Source organism: Anas acuta, chromosome 6 (genome assembly GCF_963932015.1).
Source record: "Anas acuta chromosome 6, bAnaAcu1.1, whole genome shotgun sequence".
Classification (NCBI taxonomy): domain Eukaryota; kingdom Metazoa; phylum Chordata; class Aves; order Anseriformes; family Anatidae; genus Anas; species Anas acuta.
The window spans coordinates 8115978-8129440 of NC_088984.1; the positions used below are offsets into that span (position 1 = coordinate 8115978).

At 48.3% G+C, this 13463-nt stretch overlaps 1 long non-coding RNA gene across 2 annotated transcripts; it reads right to left on the reverse strand.

The window, feature by feature from the left end:
- Positions 1-8800: 8800 nt before the first annotated feature.
- On the reverse strand, positions 8801-12106 carry LOC137858895 (uncharacterized). 2 transcript variants are annotated; one of them, XR_011098054.1, is made up of 2 exons: positions 11084-12106; positions 8801-9218 (listed from the first exon to the last, which is right to left on the reverse strand). It is a non-coding gene; the product is annotated as an uncharacterized lncRNA (long non-coding RNA). The 2 variants fall into 2 exon arrangements; XR_011098055.1 differs by lacking the exon at positions 11084-12106 and adding an exon at positions 9456-10065.
- Between the last annotated feature and the right edge of the window lie 1357 nt (positions 12107-13463).

The window sequence follows — 13463 nt, forward strand, 5'->3', positions numbered from 1 at the left end:
TGTCAGCTGCAGGCATTTGTCACCACCAGAAGTTGCCTACTCATGGCTGAGTGAAGAGACATTACGCCTCGCTCCGGGCTGGCGTTAGGTAATCGCAGTGCTTCTCAGCAGTGATACAGCCAGGGAGCCTGGACAGATGTCAGCTTCCTCAAGATAAGCCTTTATCCTGAAGGAACAGAATCTGTGATTTTTTTAAGGTGTTTTCTTTGTTTGTTTGTTTTCCCAAATGATATCCTAGCTCAGAGGTGTTTCTCCATCAGCATGGCAGTGTTTCCAAACTCACCTAATGGATTCCAAACTGTCCGAGGTATAAATGGGGAGAATTCAGGGAGCTTTGGTGCCCCTCAAAAGACAGGGAAGAGGTGAGAGCACAAACAGGCCCCATGTCAGGAGAGCCAGGGCAGCAGCCTCCACTGTTTTGGCAGTTGCCTCTAGACTGAAGTGACAATGGCAGCCAAAAAGGTGAGAGTCTACCCCATATCACAATACCTGCACTCGTGTTTGTTTCTGCAGATGGAATTAAAAATAAATAAATAAAAAGTGTTCCTGCCCACAGACCGCAGTGCTCTCCTGCAGGACCAGGCAGCTGTGGTTTAACCTGGGACATGTCTGGTAGAGACCAGAGCCTCTGCCTCTGCAGTGGTAGGTTTGTCCTTAAACTAGCTGATTTTGTTTTGTTTTGCTTTTGCTATTTCACATGATTTTTCTCTCTCTTCCTCTTTTTAGAATGACCTGGGCTGGTGAGCTTTGACATCCCAGTGGGCTCTTGTGATGAGTGGCCACCAACCACACGTCTGCTCAGCTGCTCGCTCAGCGTCCTCCTCCCGTGGAATGGGAAGAAAACAAAAGGAAGGTGAGAAGACTTCAGTGACACGATAGCAGCTTGGTGGGGAAAGCAAAAGCTGTATGTGCAAGCAAAGCAGAAAGAGGAATGAATCAATTCTCTACTTCCCATTAGCACGCAGTTATGCAGCCACTTCCTGGGAAGCAGGCCCTCGGCACGTGTGATAGCTGTTTGGGAAGAAAAATGCCATAACCACAAGCATCCCCCCTTCCTTCTTCTTTGCCTGAGCTTTTACTGCTGAGCAAAACATCACATGGGTGGGAATATCCTCGTGGTCAGTTTGGGGTGTGCCTTGTTCTCCCAGATGAAGACCAAGATGTTCAGTGCCTGTGCCTATTTGTGGACACTGCTGAAATTAGGGGGTGTCAAAGCATGCTGTGAGTGATCTGCCCATGGGCAGCTCACCAAGGGGTCAGGTCTGGGATGTTCCTTGTGAGGGTCCCACTGGCTGCCCGGCCCAGCCCTGGCCAGGACACCCCAAAAAAACAAGTGGATCTGACTTGAAGGGCAAGAAATGTTGTGGTGCCCGGAGGGTTTCCATGCAGAAGAGGGGCTGAGACAAACACTCAGGATCTGAACGTCCGTGATTTCTGCTGGGGCATTAAAGCTGGAGCCTGGACCCATATGGGAGCATGGACTTATGAATATTTTCAGATGCCTGGTGTTTAAATCCATAGACCACTTGTGGATGGGACTCTTGAGTGGGTGTTAGAGGCGAGGTCCTCGTCCAACGCAGACACCACCACAGGGAGTCCTGATGCTCCATGCCTGAGGTCATCGCAATGCAAATCCCACTTTTTCCCAGGGATCTGCCTCCCAATGGGCCTCAGAATGAAAGAAGACAGAAGGTTTTTCCCCATTTTGTGTCCCTCCTCACCAGTCCGGAGCCCTTGGAGAGCCCGCATCCCCATGTGCCACCTCTCCGGCTGCCGCGGCAGCACCTGGGCATTCATGGAGCTGCAGAGCAACACTTGTGCTAAAGCAATAAAACCTCTGGCGCAGCCTGCCTGATGTCTCTCCTCTCCAGCTTGATGTGTTGCTTGGCTTTGTTGTAGTGATTGAAACCAGATTTTCTTTCCCTTCCATGAGTTATGTTAATTTGTGTTTCATCAGAACCTGCCTCGTCTCCTCCCTTTCTTTTTTATTTTTTTTCCTTTATTTTTTTTTTCCCCTTTAGGCTGGATCCAGCTGCACCATGAATTCAAGGAACCACCTGCAAAATATTTTAATGACTTCAACCTGCTCTTTGAGGTGAATTAATACCAGGTTGGCCTCTGCAGCCTGGTGGAATAGTCAGGGTTGGCTGAGCAGGCCACCCTCGGAGCTGAAAAAATATGTTCTGCAAGGCAGCCCCTCCTGACAGGCAGCTCTGCCTTCAAGGAGCCCACACGCCTTGTCCATGGCTGTCCCCTGCTTGGGTACAGCTGATGCCAGAGATCTGATGTGGCTTTGGAGGTATAATGAGGTGTGCAAGGGGCAGCCACGTGAGGATGGTTGGATTTGATGCTGGTGTGCTGCAGGGAGAGGTCAGCTGCTCCCTGATTGTCCTCGTCTGGGATTCTTTGGCTTGTCACAAGCTTTCAGCAAGGCCAAAAGATTTGTCTATGCACAGCAGACCATGCAGCAACATCGCTGCTTTCCTCTACCCCTTGAGCTTTTAAAATCCCCGGGTTGTTTTAGGTTTGCTGAGCAGCTCTGTGCCTGTGCAATGGTGCTGCGTGTGCTGTTGTGGTCACCTCTGCCCAGCTGGGCGCCCACAACCCACCCAGCAAGGAGGTCCTTAACCTGTCCTCATCTCCTCTGTGTATAAAAACCTCTGGAACGAGCCAAGGCTCAGGGCAGTTGTAGTTTTAAATATTAAGCCAGGCAGGTAGCCAGCAGATCGTTCAGAAGGACATTCCTACAAAGGTTTATTATCCCGTATTGACCTTGCACTGGGGCACATCCCAATTAATTGCCTGCACATTAACGTGTTACTCTGGATTTATCGCTGGGTAAACAAATTAAAAAGCTAATACATGGGCTTCCACGGAAGGACAGCACGGGATGGTTCATCTTCGATAAGGTTTCTGGCCCAAATTTCCACGTCCTGAACGCAACTGGCAAACACTTCAGCTTGAAAATCCATTAACCTCTAACCACCCCGAGCCCATGAACGTGGAGAGCAGACGTGTGCGAGCAGCTACACACACAGATTGAAACCGTCAGTGACAGCAGTCCATACAGAATTAACTCGAAGCAACTGTCCTGTAAAACACGTGTGCAGTGTCAGGCATTAAAGTTCAGCCTCTGAAAATGCTTTTCATGCTCCTGTTTCTCTTCTCCGGGTGCTGACACAGCCCTGCAGCCCCTGTCTGCCCGGGAGCAGACCTCAGCTGCCTGGCGGTGACGTCCCTTTCTGCAGTGACAGCCACGCAGGGCTCAGCTTGCTCAATCCACTGCTAGGAAATAGGCCCGGGTGTGAAACTGCCAGCATCAGTACAAGAGAAAAAGAAAGTGACAGAAGAGGAAAGAGACACCCTTACGGGAAGCTTCATTTATGCTTTCCTTTAATTAGGACCAATAATCGATTGCTGCTTTTCTCCGGTGTTGTCTTTAGCGAGGATAACCGGTTCTTAATTAATCCTCTTGATTCTCCAGTGTTTTTTAACGATGGCCTTGCTCTCAGGGGTCAGGAAGTAGCCCAGAGGAAGGGAATCAGGAGTGGCAAGAGGTGACAACAGTGGGGTGAAGCATCTTCACGGGCGGAGCAGGGATCCCATCAGTGTGGTCGGGTGCTGCTGGTTTATGTGTGTCAGCCCTGTGATGGCCGGGAATTGTTTGGAGGCTCGGGGGCCATCAGCAAGGCTTGTCCTGCACCGGGGCATGTGTTAGGACTGGCAGCTTGTGATACATTTGGACTTCCCTTCTCACATGTCAGCAACGGGCTCTAAGTTCACATGCACAAGAAAGGCAAGTGTCATCTCTGCTCCTTTCCCTTGCTTTTCCTTCCCAAACAAACACAAAACCCTGATTCGATGTTCTCATCTGAGCCTCTCACAAAATGAGCTAATGTTAGTAGCAGGGCGGACTTAAACTGGGATCAAAAGAGTAAAGCAAGTGGCTTTTTCTCTACTTGCTTTCAGATGTTTTTCTTTCTAGCAAACCCAGCTGGAAGTGTCCAAGTGCCTGGGGAATTATGTCATGCTCACATCTTGCCAGAGGCTCACTTGCCCTAGGCGTGGGCAAGTCTTTCTAGGGAAAAACAATTCTTTTGTACCAGCCTTCAGCCCTTGGTGCCCATTTCCATATCCAACACAGAGATCCTTTTGGGAACTAGCTGGGAATTCCCTTTTACTCCCGCTATTCTGGCAGTGACAGATCAAGCGGAGCTGAAGTGTTTGATGAATAAAAATAGAATTTGCCCCGCATCCCTGACCCTTGTCTAATTCCAAGCCTTAACATTATACCACATTTCTTTTCCAGTCTGTAAGTCTTCTCCAGTATTTATGTAAGAGTTGAAAACCCAGAATGGCTTGAGCAGAGGGGCTGGAGCCTCCAAAGCTGTTAATTCAGGAGTACAGCTGTTCTCACAGGTCCGTGGATGCTTGAGCAGAGTTTTGACAGAAAGCCGTTAAAAAGGTCTTCAGATGACAGCATACATGCTGCTAACACATTTTTCAGTCTTTTCCTGACCAAGGTGCAAGAGGGCTTTCTATTTTCTCCTCCTGGTGCAAAAGAGCTTTTCTTGAGGGCCTGATGTCTTGCCAACAACTCCATTCACTCAAGACAATTTCTGGTGGTGTCTCCTAATCCCACTGCCAGTTTGAGCTAATTCCAGGTAGTTTTGTGCAGAGAAATAATAATGGATGAGGGGAGGGAGCTTGCACCCTGGACACAGGTTTCTGCTCCTCCAACCCCACCATGCCCCTCTGCATCCTCTGTGTGTCCCCACAGTACTGGTGGTGGGCACTGGTGGGAGAGAAAAGTGTACCCAAATGCCATCACAGGCTGGTCCAAAACCATTGTGGAAATAACTGAGAAAAAAATGATTCTTAATAAATTCCTTCTGTTCTAACCACCAGGAAACCTGGCAGAAGGCACAGTTTAAGCAAAAACAAACATCAAAACCACACATGCATATATACTTTAAGAGAAACTTATTGAGGAGGACAGGGAGAAGAAATCCGTTAGAAATAGGTTTTCATTATTGGTCAAATATTTAACTCTAGCCCAATAAAATAATAAGATCTGCTCGTCATTATTTGCCTTCGTTAATAAGTCAGTTATTTTTAATTCAATACAGCGCTCTTGATGGCATGAAGAAATTCTACATGGCAGGCCCTGATTCACGTTCACCATTGTGCTTAAATTAACTGAGCTGCTGTAAATGCCTTCACAGCACGTTGTTTAATCTTCCTGAAGGGTGTGCAGTAGCCAGGATCTAGGGTCACTTTCAATGTGTGTTGAAGTCAAGGGGCAGATTCTGCTGGATGTCAGCAGTTTTTGGGTCTGGCAGGATCGGGAAAAGGACAAGAAAGACAAGAGGTTTTGGGGGCCCAAGCAGGCCGTTTCTGTGCCTGCTGGTGTGAGCGATGGGGTAGGAGAACTGGAGGACATTGTCTAGAAGACCCATGGACTGTGATGGACCCTAAGACCCTCCTTGGTGCTCCTCAAAGCCACTTTCTCACTGGGGCCATTGGAGGACACGCAGGTGCCTCAGTTGGCCCTTCTTTTTTGGCAAGGCTCCTGCAGAAGCCAACACCCACTTCTCAGGGCTGAAAGCAAGAGAGTGGGTGCATGCATTGGGTTGGGCAAGGGTCAGAGAGGGAGGTCAGCCCAGCTGGTGGGAGGCCAAGCCAGGCAGACTGGACCCTGCTCCCCCCCCTTCCACATCTGAAAGGGATTGCAGAGAGCTCAGAACAAGGCTTCCACGCCTCCCCTTGCCAAAAATATTAAGAAGAAGTTGTGAAAAATCAGAGACCCCGATGTCAATAAAGCATGTGACAATTGCAGTGTGTCTCTCAAGATCCTAATTTCCCTAAATTGCAGCAAGCAAGCTGCTAAGCAGTTTTCACTGTGATATAAGTGCATAACCAAGTGAACCGGACCAAGGTGCCACATGTTAATCATTACGGGAGTTTGTCTGCACAACATCAAACTTGCATGGATCTGCTTATGAAATCATACCTTTCCCATTAAACACGGCTTGAGTTTTGAAAGGGAATTCAGATTGGCTTGGCACCAACCTTTGTATAGGGCTAAGGAAGCCTGGGAGAGATGGCCCCACTGTAGGTACAGAAAAAAAGTATTAACCTGACTTCTCTTTTGTTGTGCATTTAAAAGTCTCTGCTTAAGGACTGTGGATTGATGGAGTGTCCTGAGGTGGGAAGAATATCAAAAAAGACGTCAACATGCCAATAAATGTGTGTGCCAAAAATAAGTACATTATATGTTAGTACATCAGAAAAAGCTAAAGAAAGGCACTCTTATGGAGGGAGACAGTCCAGTAGCTCACACCATTAAGGAAAAAAATGATCAAAGCAGAAATGAGCTCAAGCTTCCGAATGCCACCTCACCTTCAGAGTTCATTCCCTCAACCAGTCAAGGGCTGGGTATTTGAAAAACAAGATCTGAAAGGGAACTCATCTCTACATAGAGACTTGGGAGAACACTTCTCTTTCCCAAACCAACAAGAAGTATATCAAAACTCTAGGCAAAATGAAAAGAAAGTGGTTCAAGGTCATAGATTTCATTCTCCAGCTTGAGACAGTGGAGATCCAGCTAACAACAAGCAGATGGAAAGTTAGGCACTGGTCTAAGTTGGCTGCCTTTGCAACTGCAGTAGGGCTCGGTCTATAGTGCAACATGTTTCTGGTGAAGATGTGCTGGCTGGGGAGCAAAAGACCATCACACATCCTCGCAGAAAGCTGAGCCAAGGAAAATTTTGTTTCAGATAGTGTTTTGTCAGCCTAGTTACGTTGCTAGTAGAGATGATACAGCTCTGCTGGCATGGAAAGTCCCACACTGGTGCATGCAAGGGTCTGATGTGATATCTGCAGTGACATGTCCTTACCCAGAGAGGATGCTGACAAGCTCACCATGTTCAGCTCCTCCTTGGTGGTCTTCATGCAGCTGCTGGCTGGGGGTGAGCCTGAGCAGTGCGAGGAGGAAGGACCCACACTGTGTCTGGCACTTGGCTCTGCCCCTCGTACTCACACAAGCAAAGGGACAAGAGACGGGGTTTTTTGTTTGCTCTTGACATAGATAAAGCCCTCCACGGGGATAATTTCTGGTGCTTGGTGGTGTGTGGACGATATGTGTGAACAGTGACCCTGCGTGGGCCAGCGGTACATGGTGGGTGTCGCATTGTGCAGCCTCAGCCCCATCCATCAGTAAGTGCCTCTGAACTTTGTTTTTCACAAACAGAAAAGATTCCCCCCCCCCCCCAAAAAAAAAAAATAAAAAATGGTTAAAGAAACATTAGAAAAAACAAGACTGGTAGAAATACTGCCAGTCCTAGGATATAAACACATCCCAGCCCTGTGGCAGTGTCCTAGGCTGGCGGCAAGCTCATGTTACTTAATTATGATATATTGCATATAGCAAATAGCAGGGGACAAATGACCTGTTTTATTTTCACAGCCTAGAGTGGCTGTGTCTGCCTTGCAGCTGTTCAGAGCACATATATCAATGCTTCTCAGCGTCCCAGCACAAATGGAGATGCTGGGGATATAACCCTGGAGAAAGAAGCTGCGATGGGGAAGTTCTGAATTTACCCTTGGGCAGCACAGAACTGCCTTCTTTGTCTTGCAAGATGATTTCCTCCTCTTTTAAAGTGAATTAAAGTTCTTTGTGGGGTTTTTCCTCTTACAGAACCAGCTGCCCTTTTGCCTTGGCACCTTCTTCCTTGCTCCCACTGTGGTGTGGTGCAGGGGGAGCAGTCGCTGTGATGCCTCTGGGCAGGGTAATGTGGGGAATAAATGGATTTAAAATACAGAATATTTTGAGAGTAGTGTTCCCTGCACTGACTGCCAAATTTCATGGTCCCATGGACAGAGCATTGAGGCCCTTGGTACCCAGATACGTGGCCTCTGTGCTGGGCAGACATGAAGATGTTGCAGCTCCAGGGCACCAGGAAAAAAACAACCTGGGAGCACGGAAATGAGTTTCATGGACTTCCTCCTGACTTTAATTAAGCTCATTGTCATTTTGGTCCACTCCTGCTCTCTTTCCCTCCCTCTCTCTGTCTTTTTGCTCTGAAAGTCTGTTCAGCAGACTCTACCCAGCTCTCAAAGCTCCATTTTTAATTAAAGTCCTTCAGTGGCTTTGAATGCCTAATGACCTCTTATCAGGTATTGTGCTACAAATAACAGGCGGGTGACCTTCCCTCCCACTCCTCGTTCATACACTATTATATTTTCATACCGCCTGCCCCACAAGACCCTTCTTGCTTTAAAATAACATTAGAATAGAAAACCTCCATGAAATACATTTTAACTAGGTGCAAAGGGCACGATTAATGTAAAGAGGCTGATAGATGAAGATGCACCATTGCAGGCACACTCTGAGAAACTTGGCCACGAAAGGGTATAGTTTATCAGGCAACTTACAGACAAGAAAAAGCAAGTCCTGTAGGATTTCTGAAGCCAAGGCCTGTCTGATAGGTATTTCTGTCTTCTGGGGTGGTGAATGGAGTTAGCAGGAGGTAGCACCTCCTTGCCCTGTGCCTGCAGCCATGAAGGGCCATCATGAGCAGCAAAGGGGCCAGCGCTGATTTAGGGTACAAAGGAGTAAGTGCAGTTTCCATTTTGACTAAGTGTTAGCTCTCTCCCTGTTTAGCTGCTGAGAGTTTTGATGAGGAGAAAGTCCTCCGCGATCACTGTCCTGAGCCACCCCAGCCCTGCTTGAGGAAGAAAAAGAGCTGAGATGAGCAGAAGTCATTGGTGGAGCCTTTGCTAAAGATACAGAGAGAAGTAAAAAGAACAACATAAGAAAACAGTTTATTTTCCCAGGGGCAGTTCTCTTTTCGGAGTGTGGGGTGGGGGTGGCACCTGGCTGGGCTACCTCCGGGTAAGGGCTTCTCTGGGCCACTCTGTTAGCTCTGTCCTTGTTACCGGCAGCTCACTTTGTCTTCTGCCTGAACTCCTCCACATTCCCTGCTGCTGGAGATCAATGTTCATAAGTCTCAGGAACCTTCTGAGGTGTGAGCTGGGTGCCAGGGGCTGACCCGCATGGCATCTGCCCAACGTGTTGCTCCTCCAGGAAATTTCATCATCCAGGTTTCCAAATCTTCAGGTGTGTGGTGAGGCCTTCACCACAATTTCAGTGCTCTGATGACAAGAATCTAAATTAGCTGGATCATTGAACACTCTTCTGACTTTTTGAGCATATTCTATAAATCAAAAGAATAGAAAAAGGTGACATCCTAGGATAAATCCTCACATAGAAGTGACATGCCAAACACCAGAAACAGCTTTCAGCCATAGGTGACAAATTGGGCTCATTTGCAAATGGCTATCTTGAAGCAAAATCTTCAGACTTACCATTTTATATCCTTTATATATATTTTAAAACCCTTATAAAGCTCAAGCCATGAGCACATCATGTTAAACTGACACTTTCCAGATACCTGGCAACAGCGCTGTCCCACAGCAGCAGGCTTGGCCAGAGCTGGAGGAGAACCGAACTTGCTGGTATTTTTCAGCAACTTCTTTTCTCTTTCTCTGTCAGTTGCTCAGCCTGTTCCCATCTGCACAGCTGCCATGCTGCAGGTTGCTCCAGGTTTATGTCTTGGAGCAATGAGGTGAGCTTTGGTGATGAGTGGTGTTTCTGCAGCCTATGGTGGGAGATAGCAGCATAGCTGGGCAGAGTGGGAACAGCCCAGCAGCTTTCCATGGGCTTGGATTTCTCTTCTGTGAAGCCACGGTGGACCTGCCCATACGGATATGCTGGATCTTTTAGTGAAAAGGACTTCCTGAGCTCTACTTCTGCCATGGTGGGTGCTGGGTACCCACACCAACCTGCTCTTGCTGTTTGGCCTTGGCAACTTGCTACATGGAGGCTGAGGAACCCCACCACCTCGTGCCTCCATGGTCTAGAGAAACTTCTGTTTCCTACCCACTGCTGCAGGCTTCTCGGGCAGATGTGCAGGAATTATACCAAGACAAGTTCTGCTCCATCTGAGTGGGCAGTGCTTATGTGCCCTGCAGCACTCACTGGGCAGATGCCTGGGCAGGGGCACAGGGACAGATTTGCAGGGTGTCTTTCCTTCCTACCAGCACCTGGGCCCCCCTCCTTAGCATAGTTCTCAGTTGAAAAATTATCTCTAATAGTCTGATCTGTATAAATTGCCTGGGACAGCTTTACAGCAGTATGGCAAAGGAATCCCAGCTCCTGCCAATGACACTAAACCCAGCCATGACATTAGTGTTTCGTACCACAACAGTGAGAAAAAGAATAAAGCCATGAGGAATAAACTGCTGGACATGGTGTTTTGTATGGGCACAGCCAGACCCAGCAACAAAGCAGTTGCTGAAGAACAGCTTCATCTCCTCAGCTGTTTACAAATAAAATAGCAGGCAGAGCTAACTTTCTTCCCTGCTTTTAGAATGCAACTGCTCTATCACGTCCAAAACATTAATATTGGGTAGAAACAGAGTTGTGGGATCATGCATGTGGCAAAGTATGAAATAAACAAATTGGATAGAGAAGCTGAGACATGCTGTCAGAAAGGCTTGCAGAACCATGCCTGCATGGGTGATGCTCCAGAAAATGCTCCCCAGTCCCAGATGTCCCCTCCACCAACTCTTGTCTCTGGGGTCATGATATGCGAAGGTGAGACCTGGTGCAGGGCAGCCTTAAAAATCACAAAAGCAAAAAGCATTGATCTGCAAGAGTCTTAGGATGATTTCTGACAGACATTTGTGCAATCTGCTTTTAAAACTCAAAGACCATAGGCTCCAAGCCCTCCCTAGATAACCTGTCATAATGCTTAATGACCTTCACAGTTAGAAAGGATAGAAAGGATTTTTTTTATTTTTTTTTTCCCAAATGCCTACTAGTAAGCTCTGTTGCTAAACATTAAGCTCCTTCCTTTTTGTCCTACCCTTGGTAGCTATGGAGAGCAATTGACTGCTGCCCTCATTTTAATAACCTCTTACATATTTGAAGACTATAATCAAGTTCCCACTTCTCTTTTCTAGGCTGTCAGGTACTTTATTAATCCCCTGAAGCTCCCCAGCTGCTGTTTGCCCCTACCTGTTGTGTGGGACACCCCATTCCTGGCAGGGGCCGGTGGGCAGCATCCTGCTCCAAAGCACAGGGGCAGAGCAGACAGCAGCGGGCCGTGTATTGGGGGAAATGCCTCCTGTCACCCACGACTCCGTGCTGCCCTGAAAAGCAGGGCTCCTCAACCCATCCTGAGCTATTTAAGGAGCCATGACTCGCAACCCCCACAGAGAAGTTGCTCTCGTTGTGGCTTCTGCCTCTTTGGAAACCAAGTCAAAGTCAGCAGGAGCATGAAGTGCTGAGCTTTCCAGCCCAGCTGAGCCGCTAGAGGAAGAAAATCCCTTAATTGCTCGAAATCCATCACCTTGCTGTGACGGCGGTGTCACCTTGCTCTAGGAAAGAAGCAGAGACAACCTGACTTCTCTTGCTCTATCTTTGCTCACCCCAGCCCCAGAAGCAGCCAAGGGGACAGGAGAAGCTCGGCTGCCTCCGGGACCACTCGGTTGCAATCTCTCTGATATTTTCCACCCCTCATCACGCAGTGATGCTGCAGGGAGATGCTCAGGGGGATAACCTCCCCGGCAGCCAGGCGAGGTGCACAGGGCTGAGACACGAAGCACTACCTAGCTTTCTGCTGCCAGAAAATCCTCAGCTCGCAGGGGGAAGGCGCTGGGGCCAGCGGCTCTTCGGCATTGCAGCATCCCCACCTGGCGGCGCGGCGCCAGCGGCACAGCCTGCGGGGGGCTCGGCCCGGCCCGGGCTGCAGGTGCTCTGCCTCTGCTGGCAGGTGCCCAAAGAAGTCCAAGGTGGATAAGGAAAGGTTGGATTTTTTTTTATTATTATTATTATTATTTTTTTTTTTTGGTGTGTGTGTGTTGCTTCTGAAAAGACAAAATCTTCCCTGTGCCTAAATATGTCCCATGCAAAGTCCAGATATCAAAATATCACTCCAGATTTCCCAAAGATGTTGCACAGCTGGCCAGCACGCTGCTTTTTCAAGTAAGGGTCTCAGAGGTATTCTGTAAAATATAGTTATATATATGTACATATATATATATAAGAAAGGTGTTACTGAAAGGGCATCTTGCAGGTGAAAAAGATGTAGGCACTATGCTAATAGCACTGTGAATACTCACTGATCTTCAGGAAAAAAAAAAAAAAGAAGAAGAAGAAAGAAAAAAAAGAAAAAAACCACGGTATTTCTAAACTTCACTGATCAGCTCAGTGAAATAATCCATCACCTGTAGTGGGTTATAATGTAGGGATCATTTTAGAGGAAGCAGTTCTGAGAAAAGCAGATATTTTTCTCAGAGAACCCGGTATTGGTCAGCCACTGAGAGCATTTGCTGGTGAACAACTCAGGACCCTGCTGGGTCTGCTGTTGCAAACTCCCTGTGGCTGTGGGAATAGAAAAAGCTCAGCACTGCTGGGCACCAGAGGTGGAAATGGGGCAATGTGGAAATGCAGGTGGGGACCCAGCATCTTCCTGCTCTCCCTGCTGGCTTGGGTCCTTGCTCTTCGAGTGGCATAATGCTGCACCTTGTCGAAAATAAATAAATAAATAAATATAAGTCATGAGGTTGACTGGAGTGAAGACTCAGAGGAGCAGAGCATGGCCAGGAGGAGCAGGGGGTGGCAGGAGATGGCAACGTGCAGGGTCCCTATTAAAAAGCTTCTCCGGGGGAGCAGCTGCTTTGCAACCTGCCGGTGAGTTAATGCGGAACAGAGCCCTGGCGGACTCAGAGAGTGTGAGGAGCCGAGTGGGGGATAAATATAAATCACGGGAGGCCCCATGCAAGCAGATCCCGGGCAGGGCAGTGCTGGGGCTGCTGAGTCGTAAAGGCTGAGCTCGGCCCGGCCGCCCCGGCCGCTTGCCGGGCTGCTCTGGAGCGAGCCGCCAGAGCTCAGCCTTACAAGCTCGGTCTTCAAAGCATTCCTCTCTTTACTGTCGGAGGCACCAAATGTCTCGCCCAGCTGTGTGGTTGGTTTGCGAGCCTTGTTAAGTGCCGGGTTTATCGTGCTTTCCCGAGGAATGCATGCTCCCGATGAGTAGCTGAAAGATGTTAGCTGGGCCGGCGGCTGAGGGCTTCAGGCTTCTTGCCTCAGAGGAGGTGGTTTGGAGACAGACTAGGAGGACATAACTTGCTTCTTTACCAGGTGAGTGCTGGGAAGTTTGATTGAACTTGATTGTTCTGCTGGGGAGAAACACGAAGGGGAAAGCCCAACATCATCGCCCTCATGGTGGTGGAAATGCACCAGATATAAGTTGGGAAGCCAGATGGTCACAGCCTTCCAAAACCAAAGCCTTTAATTACTGTATATGTACTGACATCACCATAAGGAAATATCCTTCACTTAAGGCTTGTCCACCAGAGCCCTCTGTGTGGGCTCACCACTGCAGACCTAATGT